Source organism: Argopecten irradians, chromosome 15 (assembly GCF_041381155.1).
Source record: "Argopecten irradians isolate NY chromosome 15, Ai_NY, whole genome shotgun sequence".
Lineage (NCBI taxonomy): Eukaryota > Metazoa > Mollusca > Bivalvia > Pectinida > Pectinidae > Argopecten > Argopecten irradians.
In genome coordinates this window covers 11,590,728-11,610,581 of record NC_091148.1, presented here as the reverse complement: position 1 = coordinate 11,610,581, position 19,854 = coordinate 11,590,728, and positions in this window count along the sequence as shown.

Sequence of the window (19,854 nt, the reverse complement as noted above, 5' to 3'; positions counted from 1 at the left end):
TTGGTTCAAGATGATATTACCACTACTCATAAAAGTGGAGCGGCTAAGGTCGATTTTTCGACAAAATCGTTCAAAGTTTGAAGATAGCTTGAAACTTTGCATATAACTACTTTAGGAGATAAGGTTCCAGGAAAAAAATGGACCATCATTTTGAAATCCAAGATGGCCGTTAAAATTAAAGTTGCTTCCTTATTTTACTCTATAAGTGATCGAACAAAAAATCAAGTTAACATTCTTAAACGTCAACAATCATGTTATTGATATTTATTATTGCAATTTTATTAAAATACAGATCCTTATAACTACTCCGTTCATTAGAAGATCTTACAACATCCCATTAGAGGTCATGTTCGGATGACCTTTTACCGCGTGTACTTCAGTTACGTCAATTGATAACACCACTTCGTCCCAGTATACATTTAAATTTACCTTTGTTGTACACTTTGGGCGAGATGACTACGTACACGAAAATAATTCGGACAGCTTTTTAAAACTATTTCGTCCCCAGTCAAGATTCTGGCAGTGCCAATTTGATTGGCCATTTACAAATGTTATTTTGACGTTACCTCAAATGGGATGTTGTCAGATCCTCTTATCAAACGTTATGATAATAAAGATCTGTATTTTAATAGTGTAAACTTTATGTAGAAAGACCGCCGTTTTATATTACAAGATGACCGCTCAATTTTAAAAAGGTGTATTTAAGCAGTCGGTAAGTATTTTAAGGACAGGGAAACTAAAATGACCAAAAGACTCACTGTATTTGAGAAATAAGGCATTACTTTTGGAACACCCATCGTTCGGCATGGCATATGAAATTTTTTATTTGAATTCACTGGTGTAAGATGATGATAAGTGTATTAATGAATTTTGCGACTCAACAAATAATCTGAATTCTGCATTTGCACATTACAGAGTTATCATCTCTTGCAAGTAAGTATTGATTGCGACGTCATGTGTTTGCGAGCGTAAGGTCATAATTTTCGATGAAAAAGACTGGAATTTCCCGCACAAAAAAGGACGTAACAATCGATACCTTTCCGCAAGGGAGCTAACTCTGTAATATGCGAAGACGGAATATTTGCAGATTCTGCAGATGTTACTTTACTAACCATCAGTCATGCTTTCAGCTGTATAAGGAACTTCTTTGTTTGGCCAGGTCTTCCAATCACCTTCAGGAAAGGCGGCTCGCTTTTTACGATATCCTTGTCCCGGCACCTTGAAAGTCAGTCCCGAGGAAGCAGGTTGAGATATTTGATTAGAATGATGTGAAATAGTTCAACATACGACCAGTTTTCCTACATATACTTATCAGTACGGCAATAGTTTCCATTGATAACCCTCACCATCTTCTGATGTAAAATATCGTTTAGCCCGAGGGCAATACATATATAGGAAATACCAGCACATCTGGCTATTTATAGAGTTTTAACTGCAATAAATAAACAAGCATCTACTGATAAATAATTAATTAATTTACATTAGTATATTAGATATGCTGTTCTCATTAGCTAATTGTCACGTTTGATTGGATATATAACTTTCATTGTCAGTTTTAATTATAAGAGGTAAACAAATTTTGTGTTGAAATAATTATGCATTCTTACCGTATTTTTGAAAGCTGGCAAGGTTTCCTGCACAAAGAGTTATAAATTACTGAATAGTTGTTACAATTCGTGGGTTCAAAATTTTGCGATTTACTTATTTGAATTTATTTAGGGGATTTTGCTTCGTGAATTATCTCTGTAGCCCTTGAAAGCGCCATTCATACGCATTTGACATGCCACGATATGTAAAACCATGATTTTGATAAATTTGGCAAATTTGGACGAATCCACGAATTGAATAATAATTAACTCCCACGCGAATATCAACATCGATACAGTAAAATATATAATGTATTATATGTTTATCAAATGGATAAAATTAGGAAAAAATTATGTTAGAGGGACAACTTAGATTATATAATAATATACTAAGAAATCATGGTATCCTGTTAACGTTGATATACATATAGCTATATAGTGTACCTTACGTTTCAACATGAATTGCCCCTTTCACTGCATCAAATTAACTCAACTATTTATCAAGGAATGCATGAGAGCAATACAAAACTCAAATTTCACATGTTTTGTTTGCGAACTGTGTAAATCAGCGTAGCTAAAAGGAGTTCTTTGCACAAACTTAGTTTTATAGAGTTAATAATCATTGTAATTATACTGTATTTATAATTATGCTTACATCGTATAGATGTTTGTCTTGAGACAGCAACTGGTCCGGAGTATAATCTGGATCAACACCAAACTAAAAAAAACCCAACTCAATAATGACTCTTTGCAATCTTCAAATTAAGTCATATATCTATTGGAGATAGCGTCTAGCTATAACACCAAGAAATAAAACAAAGACATGTTGTTGTAATTTCAAATTGCTTCTAAGTAAAACTGCAAAAGGTAAACATATTAAACTCGATAGGTTTACACTGTGGTTTCATAATTTTGCGACGTTACGATCGCAAACACACAACGTTAAAGTTGATATGCCGCCAAGACCATCATAAGGCCAATTGGGTTATTAACTGTTACAAATGTGGATTCAGGTTAGATGTCTCTAGTTTGTATGTCTCTGGTCAGGTGTCTCTTGTTTGTGTGACTGGTATGGTTTCTCTAGTTTATGTGTTTCTGGTAAGGTGTCTCTAGTTTCTGTGTCTGGTCAGGTGTCTCTCGTTTGTGTGACTGGTATGGTGTCTCTAGTCTGTGTGTCTCTGGTCATATGTCTCGTTTGTGTGTCTTTGGTTAGGTATCTATAGTTTGTATCTCTGTTCATGTATCCCTAGTTTATGTGTCTTGTCAGGTGTCTCTAGTTTGTGTTTACCTCGTCAGGTATCTAGTTCATGTGTCTGGTCAGTTGTCTCTATTTTGTGTGACTAGTCAGATGTCTCTAGTTTGTGTCTCTGATCAGGTGTCTCTAGTTTGTTAATCTGGTCTGGTGTCTCAAGTTTGTGTGTCTCTGGTCATATGTTTCTAGTTTGTGTGTCTCCGGTTAAGTATATCTAATTTGTGTCTCTGGTCAGGTGTCTCAAATTTGTGTGTCTCTGGTCATATGTCTCTAGTTCATGTGTCTGGTCATGTGTCTGTAGTTTATGTGTCTGATCATGTGTCTCTAGTTTGTGTGTCTCTGGTCATGTGTCTCAAGTTTGTGTGTCTCGTCAGGTGTCTCTAGTTTGTGTCTCTGGTCAGGGGCCTCTAATTTGTGTGTCTGGTCAGATGTCTCTAGTTTGTGTGCCTTATATAATGTGTCTGTAGTTTGTGCGTCTGTTCAAGTGTCTCTAGTTTGTTTGTGTCTGGTCAGGTATCTCTGTTATGGTGTCTGTAGTCTATGTGTCTCTGGTCATATGTCACTCGTTTGTGTGTCTTTGGTTTGGTAGCTCTATTTTGTGTCTGTTCATGTATCCCTAGTTGATGTGTCTGGTCAGGTGTCTCTAGTTTGTGCTTACTTCGTCGGGTATCTCTAGTTTGTGTGTCTCTGTTCATATGTCTCTAGCTTGTGTGTCTGGTCATGTGTCTCTAGTTTGTGTGTCTGGTCAGGTGTCTGTAGTTTGTGTCTCTGAACAGGTTCCTCTAGTTTATGTGTCTGGTCAGGTGTCTCTAGTTCGTGTTTCTATTCAGGTGCCTCTAATTTGTGTGTCTGGTCAAATGTCTCTAGCTTGTGTGTCTTTCGTAATGTGTCTGTAGTTTCTGCGTCTGTTCAAATGTCTCTAGTTTGTTTGTATCTGGTCAGTTTGTATTTCTGTTATTGTGTCTGTAGTCTGTGTGTCGCTGGTCATATGTCACTCATTTGTGTGTCTTTGGTTAGGTATTCTTTGGTCTGGTTTGTGTCTGTTCATATATCCCAAGATTATGTGTCTGGCCAGGTGTCTCTAGTTTGTGTTTACCTCATCAGATATTTCTAGTTCATGTGTCTGATCAGGTGTCTATAGATTGTGAGTCTAGTCAGATGTCTGTAATTTGTGTCTCTTATAAGGTGTCTCTAGTTTGTGTATCTGGTCATGTGGCTCTAAATTGTGTCTCTTGTCAGGGGCCTCTCATTTGTGTGTCTGGTCAGATGTCTCTAGTTTGTTTGTGTCTGATCAGGTATCTCTAGTTTTTTGTGTCTGTTATGGTGTCTGTAGTCTGTGTGTCTCTGGTCATATGTCACTCGTTTGTGTGGCTTTGGTTAGGTGTCTCTAGTTTGTGTGTCTCTGTTCATATGTCACTAGCTTATGTATCTGGTAATGTGGCTCTAGTTTGTGTGTCTGGTCAGGTGTCTCTAGTTTGTGTGTCTCTGGTCATATGTCTATAGTTTATGTGTCTGGTCATGTGGCTCTAGTTTGTGTGTCTGGTCAGGTATCTGTAATTTATGTCTTTTACCAGATTTCTCTTGTTTATGTGTCTGGTAATGTGTTTCAAGTCTATGTGTCGCTGGTCATATGTCACTCGTTTGTGTGTCTTTGGTTAGGTATCTCTAGTTTGTGTCTGTTCATGTATCCCTAGTTTATGTGTCTGGTCAGGTGTCTCTATTTTGTATGTCTGGTCAGGTGACTCTAGTTTGTGTGTCTGTTATTGTGTCTTTAGTCTGTGTGTCTCTAGTCATATGTCACTCGTTTGTGTGTCTTTGGTTAGGTATCTCTAGTTTTTGTATGTTCATGTATCCCTAGTTTATGTTACTGGTCAGGAATCTCTAGTTTATGTGTCTCTGTTCATATGTCTCTAGTTTGTGTGTCTGGTATGGTGTCTCTATTTTATGTGTCAGGTCAGGTGTCTCTAGTTTGTGTTTACCTCGTCAGGTATCTCTAATTCAAGTGTCCGGTAACGTGTATCTAGTTTATGTGTCTGTTTAGGTGTCCCTAGTTTGTGTTTACCTCGTCAGGTATCACTAGTTCAAGTGTCTGGTCAGGTGTCTCTAGTTTGTGTGTCTCTGTTCATATGTCTCTAGATTGTGTGTCTGGTAACGTGTCTCTAGTATATGTGTCTGGTCAGTTGTCTTTAGTTTGTGTGTCCGGTCAGGTGTCTGTAGTTTATGTGTCTGGTCATGTGTCTCTAGTTTATATGTCTGGTTATATGTCTCTAGTTTATGTGTCTGGTCATATGTCTCTAGCTTATGTGTCTGGTAGGGTGTGTCTAGTTTGTATGTCTAGTCAGATGTCTCTCGTTGGTGTCTCTGATCAGGTGTCTCTAGTTTGTATATCTAGTCTGGTGTCTCCAGTTTGTGTGTCTCTGGCCATATGTCTCCAATTTATGTGTTTGATCATGTGTCTCCAGTTTGTGTGTCTGGTCAGGTGTCTGTAGTTCGTGGCTCTGGTCAGGGGCCTCTAATTTGTGTGTGTGGTCAGGTGTCTCTAGCTTGTGTGTCTTTGGTAATGTGTCTGTAGTTTGTGCGTCTGTTCAAATGTCTCTAGTTTGTTTGTGTCTGGTCAGGTATCTCTAGTTTGTGTTTCTGTTATGGTGTCTGTAGTATGTGTGTCTCTGGTCATATGTCACTCGTTTGTGTGTCTTTGGTTAGGTATCTCTGGTTTGTGTCTGTTCATGTATCCCAAGTTTATGTGTCTGGTCAGGTGTCTCTAGTTTGTGTTTACCTCATCAGGTATCTCTAGTTCATGTGTCTGATCAGGTGTCTATAGTTTGTGAGTCTAGTCAGATGTCGGTAGTTTGTTTCTCTGATTAGGTGTCTCTAGTTTGTGTATCTGGTCATGTGGCTCTAAATTGTGTCTCTTGTCAGGGGCCTCTCGTTTGTGTGTCTGGTCAGATGTCTCTAGTTTGTTTGTGTCTTGTCAGGTATCTCTAGTTTGTGTGTCTGTTATGATGTCTGTAGTCTGTGTGTCTCTGGTCATATGTCACTCGTTTGTGTGTCTTTGTTTAGGTATCTCTAGTTTGTGTCTGTTCATGTATCCCTAGTTTATATGTCTGGTCAGGAATCTCTAGTTTATGTGTCTCTTTTCATATGTTTCTAGCTTGTGTGTCTGGTAACGTGTCTCTATTTTATGTGTCTGGTCAGGTGTCTCTAGTTTGTGTTTACCTCGTCAGGTATCTCTAATTCAAGTGTCTGGTCAGGTGTCTCTAGTTTGTGTTTACCTCATCAGGTATCTCTAGTTTATGTGTCTGGTCAAGTGTTTGTAGTTTGTGTGTCTGGTCATGTGGCCCTAGTTTTTGTGTCTGGTCATATTTCTCTAGTTTATGTGTCTAGTCAGCTGTCTCTAGTTTGTGTCTCTGATCAGGTGTCTCTAGTTTGTGTATCTGGTCAGGTGTCTCCAGTTTGTGTGTCTCTGGTCATATGTCTCTAATTTATGTGTTTGATCATGTGTCTCCAGTTCGTGTCTCTGATCAGGTACCTCTAGTGTATGTGTGTGGTCAGGTGTCTCTAGTTTGTGTCTCTGGTCAGGGGCCTCTTATTTGTGTGTGTGGTCAGATGTCTCTAGCTTGTGTGTCTTTGGTAATGTGTCTGTAGTTTGTGCGTCTGGTCAAATGTCTCTAGTTTTTTGTGTCTGGTCAGATATCTCTAGTTTGTGTGTCTGTTATGGTGTCTGTAGTCTGTGTGTCTCTGGTCATATGTCACTCGTTTGTGTGGCTTTGGTTAGGTGTCTCTAGTTTGTGTGTCTCTGTTCATATGTCACTAGCTTGTGTATCTGGTAATGTGGCTCTAGTTTGTGTGTCTGGTCAGGTGTCTCTAGTTTGTGTGTCTCTGGTCATATGTCTATAGTTTATGTGTCCTGTCATGTGGCTCTAGTTTGTGTGTCTGGTCAGGTATTTGTAGTTTATGTCTTTTACCAGATTTCTCTTGTTTATGTGTCTGGTAATGTGTTTCAAGTCTATGTGTCGCTGGTCATATGTCACTCGTTTGTGTGTATTTGGTTAGGTATCTCTAGTTTGTGTCTGTTCATGTATCCCTAGTTTATATGTCTGGTCAGGTGTCTCTATTTTGTGTGTCTTGTCAGGTGACTCTAGTTTGTTTGTGTCTGGCCAGGTATCTCTAGTTTGTGTGTCTGTTATTGTGTCTTTAGTCTCTGTGTCTCTAGTCATATGTCACTCGTTTGTGTGTCTTTGGTTGGGTAACTCTAGTTTGTGTCTGTTCATGTATCCCTAGTTTATGTGTCTGGTAAGTGTCTCTAGTTTTTGTTTACCTCGTTTCTCTAGTTTGTGTGTCGTCAGGTGTCTCTAGTTTGTGTGTCTCTCTAGTTTGTGTGTCTGTTCAGGTGTCTCTAGTTTATGTGTTTGGTCAGGTGTCTCTAGCTTGTGTGTCTAGTCAGGTGTCTCTAGTTGGTGTGTCTGGTCATGTGTCTCTAGTCTGTGTGTCTCTGGTTATGTGTCTCTATTTTGTATGTCAGGCCAAGTGTCTTCAAGTTTTGTGTCTCTGGTTATATGTCTCTAATTTATGTCTCTGATCATGTGTGTCTAGTTTGTGTGTCTGGTCAGGTGTCTGTAGTTTGTGTCTCTGATCAGGTATCTCAAGTGTATGTGTGTGGTCAGGTGTCTCTATTTTGTGTCTCTGGTCAGGGGCCTCTAATTTGTGTATGTTGTCAGATGTCTCTAGCTTGTGTGTCTTTGGTAATGTGTCTGTAGTTTGTGCGTCTGTTCAAATATCTCTAGTTTTTTGTGTCTGGTCAGATATCTCTAGTTTGTGTGTCTGTCTGTTATGGTTTCTGTAGTGTGTGTGTCTCTGGTCATATGTCACTCGTTTGTGTGTCTTTGGTTAGGTATCTCTGGTTTGTGTCTGTTCATGTATCCCTAGTTTATGTGTCTGGTAAGGTGTCTCTAGTTTTTGTTTACCTCATCAAGTATCTCTAGTTCATGTGTTTGGTCAGGTGTCTCTAGTTTGTGTGTCTCTGTTCATATGTTTCTAGTTTGTGTGTCTGGTCATGTGTCTCTAGTTTATGTTTTCGGTCAGGTGTCTCTAGCTTATGTGTCTAGTCAGGTGTCTCTAGTTGGTGTGTCTGGTCATGTGTCTCTAGTTTGTGTGTCTCTGGTAATGTATCTCTATTTTGTGTGTCAGGCCAAGTGTCTTCAAGTTTTGTGTCTCTGGTTATATGTCTCTAATTTATGTCTCTGATCATGTGTGTCTAGTTTGTGTGTCTGGTCAGGTGTCTGTAGTTTGTGTCTCTGATCAGGTATCTCTAGTGTATGTGTGTGGTCAGGTGTCTCTATTTTGTGTCTCTGGTCAGGGGCCTCTAATTTGTGTATGTTGTCAGATGTCTCTAGCTTGTGTGTCTTTGGTAATGTGTCTGTAGTTTGTGCGTCTGTTCAAATATCTCTAGTTTTTTGTGTCTGGTCAGATATCTCTAGTTTGTATGTCTGTCTGTTATGGTTTCTGTAGTGTGTGTGTCTCTGGTCATATGTCACTCGTTTGTGTGTCTTTGGTTAGGTATCTCTAGTTTGTGTCTGTTCATGTATCCCTAGTTTATGTGTCTGGTCAGGTGTCTCTATTTTGTGTGTCTGGTCAGGTGACTCTAGTTTGTTTGTGTCTGGCCAGGTATCTCTAGTTTGTGTGTCTGTTATTGTGTTTTTAGTTTGTGTGTCTCTAGTCATATGTCACTCGTTTGTGTGTCTTTGGTTAGGTAACTCTAGTTTGTGTCTGGTCATGTATCCCTAGTTTATGTGTCTGGTAAGGTGTCTCTAGTTTTTGTTTACCTCGTCAAGTATCTCTAGTTCATGTGTTTGGTCAGGTTTCTCTAGTTTGTGTGTCTCTGTTCATAGGTTTCTAGTTTGTGTGTCTGGTCATGTGTCTCTAGTTTATGTGTTTGGTCAGGTGTCTCTAGCTTGTGTGTCTAGTCAGGTGTCTCTAGTTTGTGTGTCTCTGGTAATGTGTCTCTATTTTTTGTGTTAGGCCAAGTGTCTTCAAGTTTTGTGTCTCTGGTTATATGTCTCTAATTTATGTCTCATGTGTGTCTAGTTTGTGTGTCTGGTCAGGTGTCTGTAGTTTGTGTCTCTGATCAGGTATCTCTAGTGTATGTGTGTGGTCAGGTGTCTCTATTTTGTGTCTCTGGTCAGGGGCCTCTAATTTGTGTATGTTGTCAGATTCTCTAGCGTGTGTGTCTTTGGTAATGTGTCTATAGTTTGTGCGTCTGTTCAAATATCTCTAGTTTTTTTGTGTCTGGTCAGATATCTCTAGTTTGTGTGTCTGTTATGGTTTCTGTAGTGTGTGTGTCTCTTGTCATATGCACTCGTCTGTGTGTCTTTGGTTAGGTATCTCAAGTTTGTGTCTGTTCATGAATCCCTAGTTTATGTGTCTGGTCAGGTATATCTGGTTTGTGTGTCTCTGTACATATGTCTCTAGTTTATGTCTGGTCATGTGGCTCTAGTTTGTGTGTCTGGTCATGTATCTGTAGTTTGTGTCTCTGATCAGGTTTCTCTTGTTTATGTGTCTGGTAATGTGTCTCTAGTCTGTGTGTCTCTGGTAATATGTCACTCGTTTGTGTTTCTTTGGTTAGGTATCTCTAGTTTGTTTCTGTTCATGTATCCCTAGTTTGGTCAGTGTTTGTGTGTCTGGTCAGTGTCTCTAGTTTGTTTGTGTCTGGTCAGGTATCTCTAGTTTAAGTGTGTTTGGTCAGGTGTCTCTAGTTTGTGTTTACCTCGTCAGTTCTCTACTTCATGTGTCTGGTCAGGTGTCTCTAGTTTGTGTGTCTCTGTTCATATGTCTCTAGTTTGTGTGTCTGGTCAGTGTCTCTAGTTTTGTGTGTCTGGTCAGTGTCTCTAGTTTTATGTGTCTGGTCAGTGTCTCTAGTTTGTGTGTCTGGTCAGGTGTCTCTAGTTTGTGTGTCTCTGTAATTCTTTTGTGTGTCGGCACTGTCTAGTTTTGTGTTGGTATTTATGTTTCATGTATTTTTGTTCTTCATGTGTCTATTTGTGTTGTGTTTTTAGGTTCTCTAGTTTTGTGTCTCTGTCATGTATCTCTAATTTGTGTGTTGGTTCTGTAGTTGTGTTTCTGGTTGGTGCTCTAGCGCCTGTTCAAAGTCTTTAGTTTGTCTGACCAGAACAACAGCAAAGTGGGATATATCAGAAAAGTTTGTGTGTCTATTTTGTGTCAGGTATGGCTTTAGTGTGTGTGTCTCAGGTCATATGTCACTCGTTTGTGTGTCTTTGGTTAGGTATAGTTAGTGTCTTGTGTTGTATCCCTAGTTATGTGTCTATCTGGTTGGTGTCTCTGTTTGTGTATCGTCAGATCTCTCATAGTTTGTGTGTCAGGTGTCTCTAGTTTGTGTATTGGTAGGTGTCCTAGTTTGTGTGCTCTAATAGTTCTCTAGTTTGTGTGTCTCGATTAGGTATCTTTGTTTGTGTCTCTGAGTCAGGTGTGTTTGTCTGTTTGGTCATGTCTCTAGTTGGTTTGTTGGTCATGTGTCTATGTTTGTGTCTGTCGTGATCAGTTTGTGTGTCTCTGGTTCATTTGTCTTTGTATATGTGGTCTGGTATGTGTCTCTAGTTGTGTTTTCAGTATCCTAGTTTTGTGTCTGGTCAGGTGTCTTTTTTGTGTGTAGTTTGTATCTGGACAGGATCTCTAGTGTGTGTGTCTGTTATTGTGTTTTTAGTTGTGTGTCTCTAGTCATATGTCCTTGTTTGTGTGTCTTGGTTAGGTACTTTCTGTGTCATCTGGTTGTATCCTTATGTGTCTGGTAAGGTGTCTCTAGTTTTTGTTTACCTCGTCAAGTATCTCTAGTTCATGTGTTTGGTCAGGTGTCTCTAGTTTGTGTGTCTCTGTTCACAGGTTTCTAGTTTGTGTGTCTGGTCATGTGTCTCTAGTTTATGTGTTGTCAGTGTCTCTAGCTTGGTTAGTCAGGTGTCTCTAGTTGGTGTGTCTGGTCAGTGTCTCTAGTTTGTGTGTCTCTGGTAATGTGTCTCTATTTTTTGTGTCAGGCCAAGTGTCTTCAGTTTTGTGTCTCTGGTTATATGTCTCTAATTTATGTCTCTGATGTGTGTCTAGTTTGTGTGTCTGGTCAGGTGTCTGTAGTTTGTGTCTCTGATCAGGTATCTCTAGTGTATGTGTGTGGTCTGTCTCTAGTTTTGTGTCTCTGGTCAGGGGCCTCTAATTTGTGTATGTTGTCAGATTCTCTAGCTTGTGTGTCTTTGGTAATGTGTCTGTAGTTTGCGTCTGTTCAAATATCTCTAGTTTTTTTGTGTCTGGTCAGATATCTCTAGTTTGTGTGTCTGTTATGGTTTCTGTAGTGTGTGTGTCTCTTGTCATATGCACTCGTCTGTGTGTCTTTGGTTAGGTATCTCAAGTTTGTGTCTGTTCATGAATCCCTAGTTTATGTGTCTGGTCAGGTATATCTGGTTTGTACATATGTCTCTAGTTTATGTCTGGTCATGTGGCTCTAGTTTGTGTGTCTGGTCATGTATCTGTAGTTTGTGTCTCTGATCAGGTTTCTCTTGTTTATGTGTCTGGTAATGTGTCTCTAGTCTGTGTGTCTCTGGTAATATGTCACTCGTTTGTGTTTCTTTGTTAGGTATCTCTAAATTGTTTCTGTTCATGTATCCCTATTTTATGTGTCTGGTCAGGTGTCTCTAGTTTGTGTTTACCTCGTCAGGTATCTCTACTTCATGTGTCTGGTCAGATGTCTCTAGTTTGTGTGTCTCTGTTCATATGTCTCTAGTTTGTGTGTCTGGTCATGTGTCTCTAGTTTTTGTGTCTGTTCAGGTGTCTGTAGTTTGTGTCTCTGATCAGGTTTCGCTAATTTATGTGTCTGGTCAGGTGTCTCTAGTTTGTGTCTCTGGTCAGGTGCCTCTAATTTGTGTGTCTCGTCAAATGTCTGTATAATGTGTGTCTGGTCCGGTGTCTAGCTTTTGTGCCTTTGGTAATGTGTTTATGCGTTTGTTCAAATGTCTCTAGTTTATGCGTGTGTTCAAATGTCTTTAGTTTGTTTGTGTCTGGTCAGGTATCTCTAGTTTGTGTTTACCTCGTCAGGTATATCTTGTTGATGTGTTTTGTCATGTGGCTCTTATTTGTGTGTCTGGTCAGGTGTCTGTAGTTTGTGTTTCTGGTCTGGTGTCTCTAGCGCCTGTTCAAATGTCTTTAGTTTGTCTGACCAGAACAACAGCAAAGTGGGATATATCAGAAAGTTTGTGTATCTCTAATTTGTGTGTCAGGTATGGTCTCTAGTCTGTGTGTCTCTGGTCATATGTCACTCGTTTGTGTGTCTTTGGTTAGGTATATCTAGTTTGTGTCTCTGTTTATGTATCCCTAGTTTATGTGTCTGGTCAGGTGTCTCTAGTTTGTGTATCTAGTCAGATGTCTCAAGTTTGAGTCTCTGATCAGGTGTCTCTAGTTTGTGTATCTGGTCTGGTGTCTCTAGTTTGTGTATCTGGTCTGGTGTCTCTAGTTTGTGTGTCTCTAATCATATTTCTCTAGTTCGTGTGTCTCTGATTAGGTATCTTTAGTTTGTGTGTCTGGTCAGATGTCTCTAGTTTGTTTGTCTGGCCATGTGTCTCATGTTTGTGTGTCTGGTCAGGTGACTCCAGTTTGTGTGTCTCTGGTCATATGTCTCTTGTATATGTGGTGTCTGGTCATGTGTCTCTAGTTTGTGTGTATGGCCGAGAGTATGTAGTCTATGTCTCTGATCAGATATCTCTTGTGTATGTGTCTTGTCAGGTGTCTCTAGTTTGAGTCTCTGATCAGGTGCCTGTAATTTTGTGTGTCTGGTCAGATGTCTGTAATTTGTGTGTCTTGTCAGTTGTTTCTAGTTTTAGTGTCTGGTCAGGTGTCTTTAGTTTATGTTTCTCTGATGAGGTGTCTTTAGTTTGTGTGTCTTGTCAGGTGTCTGAAGTTTGTGTTTCTCTGGTCAGGTGTCTTTAGTTTGTGTGTCTTGTCAGGTGTCTGTAGTTGTTTTGTCTGGTCATGTGTCTCTAATTTTTGTGTCTCTTGTAATGTATTTCTAGTTTGTGTGTCTGGTCAGGTGTCTCCAGTTTGTGTGTCTGGTCAGGTGTCTCTAGTTTGTGTGTCTTGTCAGGTGTCTCCAGTTTGTTTGTCTGGTCAGGTGCCTCTAATTTGTGTGTCTGGTCAGATGTCTGTAATTTGTGTGTCTCTGGTCAGTTGTCTGAAGTTTGTGTCTCTGGTCATGTGTCATTAGTTTGTGTGTTTTGTCAGGTGTCTGTATTTTGTGTCTCTGGTCATGTGTCTGTAGTTTTTGTGTCTTGTGAGGTGTTTGTAGTTTGTGTCTCTGGTCAGGTGTCTGTAGTTTGTTGTCTTGTCAGGTGGTGTTGTTAGGTGTCTCTAGTTTGTGTGTCTGATCAGGTGTGTCTAGTTTGAGTGTCTGGTATGGTGTTTTAAGTTTGTGTGTCACTGGTCAGATGTCTCTAGTTTTTGCTCTTGTCAGGTGTCTCTAGTTTAAGTATCTCTTGTCAGGTGTCTCTAGTTTGTGTATCTCTGCCTTCAATTGCAACATATAATCAAGAAACTTTTATTCTGATTGCTGACTCATCACACACTAGTTAACACTCACATCCCTATTTCACAGACTTACTTTACAACCTTATTTTCAATCTTACAGCGTTGCTGTTCGATACATCCATAATATATAATATATATGATATTAAATATATAAGAAAGTTGGCAAATGATATATATATACAGGTTACATTTTGATAATCAAAATATTCAAAAGTACTATTAATAGGTCTACTACCTTTCCGAAACGGCGTTTGATTTTTAAATTCGAAATGTTAAACAAGGTTGATTTTTTTGGTAAAAGTTATCAGCTTGCCCTTAAAAGTAACTTATCATGACCTTCTGAACAATTTAATGCACATGAATTCGATAGGTCGTTTTATGTTTCCCGCCGTCGTCCTAAACACCGCACGTTTAATGACTGTCACTGCACCAGACAGCAAAACAAAGAATAAGATTCACTGATGTTTACATCGAATTAATATTTGTAGGTCATCGATATGTAACTTCATATATCATATTTTTTTGTTTTAAGAAAATAATTGGAAATGTAGCGGTCCACTGACAGTATTGACAGTAATACCAACCTGATGTGATCCAGATTTAGTCTCCACGATCTGGCGTATGAGTCTTTCGAAAGTTTTCTCTCCCATTTCCTAAATTAAGAAAATACAAACGCCAATTGAGTAATAACAATTATTGTAAAATATTATTGTATATTTACATATACGTTTTCTCTTTGCTATATAACCTTACCAACTGCGAAATCGTTAACACTTGCGTGAACGCAGTGGTTGCCGCGCAATAATACACACACCGGAACACTGACTTCCCCAAGTAATGTGAATGCGCATCCGATTAGGCCTATTTTGTCTGTTTGACAAATCTTCAATATAATGCATCTCTGAATGTAATGTAAATCGTAAATCATATATCAGAAAATAAAATATTTAACAAATATTATATAAATCGGACGAAAAAAGATAAAGTTATTGTGGAACTATATTTTGTGTACTTTCTGAATTTGACAACATTTCCCGCCAAATTGAAACCAGCTGTTCCAGGATTCCATCAATTGACCGGCTGTTCCAACAATCGTATAACATTGAAGAAATAAAGATTTATTTTTTAACACTTAATTTAAATGAAATGGTCGGTCGAAATGCAAATATAAGAAATTATTTTTATTTTTTGTTGTTTACTGGTGTGTAAACTGCATTTTTTGTAAAGATATTTCAACATGTCAACATTTAGAATATCTGTACAAAAATGCAGTTTACACACCAGTAAACAACAAAAAATAAAAATCATTCCTTAAAGAACTTTTAGTATCTGAGGGTAGTTGTATATGACTTACCTCTATTGCCCGAACGCTTAAAACCCATGGTTTAATAAAGTCTTCTTTCTTCAGTTCGTCGCTACTTTGCGTGGTGGTTGAAACGGTAGAAGCAGGGTTGGTATCTATCCACGAAACAAGTACGCAGTTTTCAGAGTTTTAAATAGGATTTACAGATGCTCCACCGCTGACAGAGCATAAACAATAAATACCATTCGGAAAATAATCAATGTTTAATCGTGTGTTTGTATGTCAAAGTAACACGAAAATGCATATGATTAATTTAGTTTGCGTTTGTTGTCTGCATGAACAGTACTTGATTTCATATGGGACATAGTGCCGTAGATCTTTTTTCGGGATGGAATTAATTAGTTTGAATATTTTTATTCTAAATAAAAAGGAGAAGTTTACACTTTCAAATAGTGGTAATAGTGTAAAGTTACTTTTGTTACTGGAGAAAAATATTAGTTTGTCTGAACCTGTGATTAACGGAACAAAATGACCATTCGAAATATAATAAAAAATTCAGTAATTGAAGATCAAAGCGTCCTTGCACATGTAAAACCTAGCATAAATTGAAGTATTTATTAGCTCGTATTTGACATAACTTGAGATCTAGCTGAAATTATTATAATGAAATCTTGTCAGGTGAGTGCAGTGTTTATTTTCAGTTTGACCTTTTGCAATAAGGGGAATGTATATCTGAGACAAAATATGTTTAGAATGACGCACGATTTTTCAAGTCCTGTGCTCTATATAAGGGGTTGGCCAGTGAAGGTATATAAGCAGAGTAAAAGAAAAATGACAACCACTTTAAGGGATATGACACTGGGGGATGTCTCAGATATAATTTTCGTAAGAATGAAAAAAATCATTCATTTCTTTTTTAATTTAATTTTAATTTCAGATGTGTGCTTTTAACTTGCATTATCTGCTTTAAGGAGACGAAAAACATGAACCACAAAAAGTGAATAAAAGGTACATGAAAGGTGAATAATCATTTATATTGGCTGGTTTCAGAATTATCTCTTAAAGAGAAAGTCCCGTTGAACTCATACAGAATAACGCCTGCTCTTTACTGTAAAATCATTGGTTTTCGTTGAGCTCCATTTTTGTAGATTCTAAAATTTCACAATTTTGTTAGCATCTAAATTCGCGGTTAAGACTTAACAGTAGTACAATGCAGCCGAAAATACGGTCGACACTATCACCTGTATTATGTGATCACTCAAGCGGAACATCCTATGAACGCTTAAACTTTCCTGAAATTTGTATGCATCATTTCATTAAAACATCGTTACAGTGATTACATTGACATTGAGTAATATTTAATTTAATACAAAACTGTATATTTTAGTCCTGGTCTTTTTCATTTACATGCCATTTTGTATTGTTTATACTATATTATTTATCAAAGTTATTAATTCTTCATTAAATATTTTATAAAACCCATAAAAATGAATCCTTGATTAAATGTATTATAAAAGAGATTCATTCTTCAAAAAAAAAAAAAAAATCATAAAATCATAATATAATTAATGCAAAATGTATTTTATATGAAATAAATTATAAACGAACTTCCCACTTCAGAAAAAATAATCGATTTCATAAAATCATAATATTAACAATATCAAATGGCATGCAATGAATAGGGTATAGGCCTTAAATAACATACTCAATGATGTTTCGTAACGCACTGATATAATTCAAACATTTAAACTAACATTTTATCAACGATTTGATTTCAATGTTACTCGATTGCTAAACCAAACATTAGATTTGTCATCATAGTTAGTATTTATAACTGTAAAATATTTTGTAAGTGACAGCTCAGGGAACATCTTCTATACACAATATATCATTGAGCAGTTCAAAGCCAACAGGGACCAAACAACAAACAACAAACAAGAATGACTACGAAAACACACTTACACACTGACATTCTATTTATCACATAACTGGCCCGTCCAGCCATGACATACGGCTATGTCATAAATATTGTAAAACACATGTGTAATAACACTATTATGACGTAATATGAATTTTTGATATCATAATATATATATGACGTCGCATAATTATTTCAGTAGAAGGAAACGTCATATTCGAGCAGGATTTTTACTGTTTATAGAGACGAAATTTTAAGTTTTGCTTATATTTCTATTGATAAAAGATATGTGATAAATAGAATCTTACACTCGTGACTATGTGATATAAAATTTATAAAGTTCGATAAATAATTTGATATGCAACTCGCCTAAAGGCTCGTGATATATTAAATTATTGAACTCGTTTGATAAATTTCCTATCACATGGCCACTTATGTAAGATCCTCTATTTCAGCTTCCAATTGGAAAATGATAACTCTCAAATGTGTATAAATAAAATAACGTGGATCAGTTATCTATGAATACTTACAAACTGGGTCACCACCAAAATCAAGAAACTCTCCTTCAAATTGACCGGCTGTAATGAGAATCCTCAGCCACAATAGAAGCACCACGAACAGCTGTTTTTCCATCATTCCGCTCGTCTCTATAGAAATAGAGTTTTTCGTTCTGTTTTTAATTAAGGATTGAAAGGAAGTCCGCCAATGTTTACTCATATGCACCGAATCGAGTCAGGTTCTGAACTAAAGTTATTGGGAAATAAACAGATCTGTCCCAACATAGTTTATCGAACCAAAGGAGTAATGATGAAGTTGAAGTTAAATATTTAATATTATCTTTTTAATTTGAATACATGTATATCTGAGGTTTTCATTTGACTAAATGGTGTTAAAATGACCTAGTGGTATTTCATTTCATGTTTTTATCATTGGACTGTAACATGTCTTGAGTTTTAATAGGACAAATAAAGAAAAACAAGTTATTTTTTATGTTACCTTTTTACCATAGAACTGATGATAGGACTGAAATATGATTTGTGTGTTTCAAAAAGGCAACTATTTAATGAAGTTTTAATTTTTTCATTTTACCTTTCTAACTTTTGACCGGAATAGGACTGGAATATGCCTTGAGTGTTAACGGGACAAATGCAGTTAAACTTACTTCTTTTATTTTGTATTTTTCACATATGACAGGAATATGCCTTAAGTTTTAATGTGACGAATGCAGTTAAATTTACTTCTGTTATTTTACGTTTTAACATATGAATGGAATATGCCTAAAGTTTAGGTATGACAAATGCAGTGATTTTTCTTTTTAATTTTAACTTTTACACATGTCTTGAGTTTTAATAGGACAAATGAAGTAAACATTATTTAACCTCTATGGATCTTAATGTTGAAAAGGAATACAAATATGAGTTTTAATAGGACGTATGGTGTTTTTTGTTTTTACGTTTTTATCATAGGTCTGGAATACGAGGTGTATTAAGACAAATAAAGTTACTACACTTTTATTGATATTTGATCTAAAAACGTCTTTATGGTATTTGTATGGTCGGTCAAGTAGATTTATACTGTTATTTCAAATATCATAATATCCTCTTAAGTTATCTTTTAATAGCTCTTTATTCGTTGAAAAAAATAACTTAAAAGGTATGAGGCATCCCATATTATCTATATAATGTCATATTGAAGTATAAATGTCCTAAAAGTAGTAGCATTAAGAATATTAAATAGATAAAAAAATATTTATTTATATCCAAAATATTTTTGTGATGCTCATGTATATCAAAAGCTATAATATTTTGAAAGTGTAACATGATTTATGTGACACCCTGTACGTGTGATTCGAGTAGTGAATAAAAATGATAAATTACGTGGGTAAAGTACAATTTACCGTCGATTAGTCCCACTTTCCGGTGACTATGACGTCTCGAAGCTCACGTCAAATGATGACGTCATAATCACCAGATAGTTGGACTAATTGACTGTAAATTGTACTTTACCCACGTCTTTTTGGGATCTCGAAACCCCCGATATTGACCTCCCTATATCATGACCATGGCATCACTAATACTCTAGCATAACCTATCGCTATTATTTATAGCAACTTGCAACTTATTTCGTCAAAAATATATAAATAAATTAATAGATAAATGAATAGAAATTAATAAATACACTAAAAACTAAAACTAAAAATAAACTAAAAAAATAAGAACAAAGAGAAAAAAGAATACAACTTGCAACTTGCTTTGTTAAGAATAAATAAATAAATAGATAGATGTAAATAATGAAATAAATAGATAAATAATAGAATCAACACAGAACATTGAATGTCCTGTCTAGACTGGCACTATATTGTTTCTTGATGATGAAAAAACTTGATATATAGATAGATAGATATGATATTTTACTTACGTGCTAATGTAATATGTTTGTCTGATGACCTCGCCGGCCGCCAGCTGTGGAGATATGATAAGTGAGGAGTAGCTTACATACACTTATATACTCACATAACGAAAGTGACATCACTGGCTTATATCATATACTACGAGAAGTTAAAGGAACACGTACGCATGCAACTTGATACTGAATAAAAACAAATTTTACAAAAATGCAAAAGGATATTCAAGAGAATATTATTTCCATTTTGAATATTATTTCCATTTTGAATATTATTTCTATTTTGAATATTATTTCCATTTTGAATATTATTTCCATTTTGAATATTATTTCCATTTTGAATATTATTTCCATTTTGAATATTATTTCCATTTTGAATATTATTTCCATTTTGTTTTCTTATTCGAAGGACTGTGTTTGGTTTGTGTGCGCCCATTTTCGCCCATAGATCCGTAAAACCGTCAAACCTGTTATCTAAGTACTAACGTATTGGATTTACAATATTGAGCATATCCTTATTTCAATAAGAATATGATGGGTGTGTTTGATTTTAGCTTCAGTTGGTAAGGAAACAATTTTTATCAAATTTTGTCAATAAGGTCCACTTTTGCTGGGGTATCTATCCATAAACCAAAGAACACATTTTTTTGAACAAATCTTATATTTTTTCCTTATCTTAAGCGCCAACATATGCAAAGTACATATCAACTTTGTTCAAAATTGCGCTCTATTGTACTTAGACAAAAAACTATAAATTAATTTAAATTCAGTTCATTTATGCCCATTTTGTATGGTTACCATTGTTGCGCACGCAAGATAA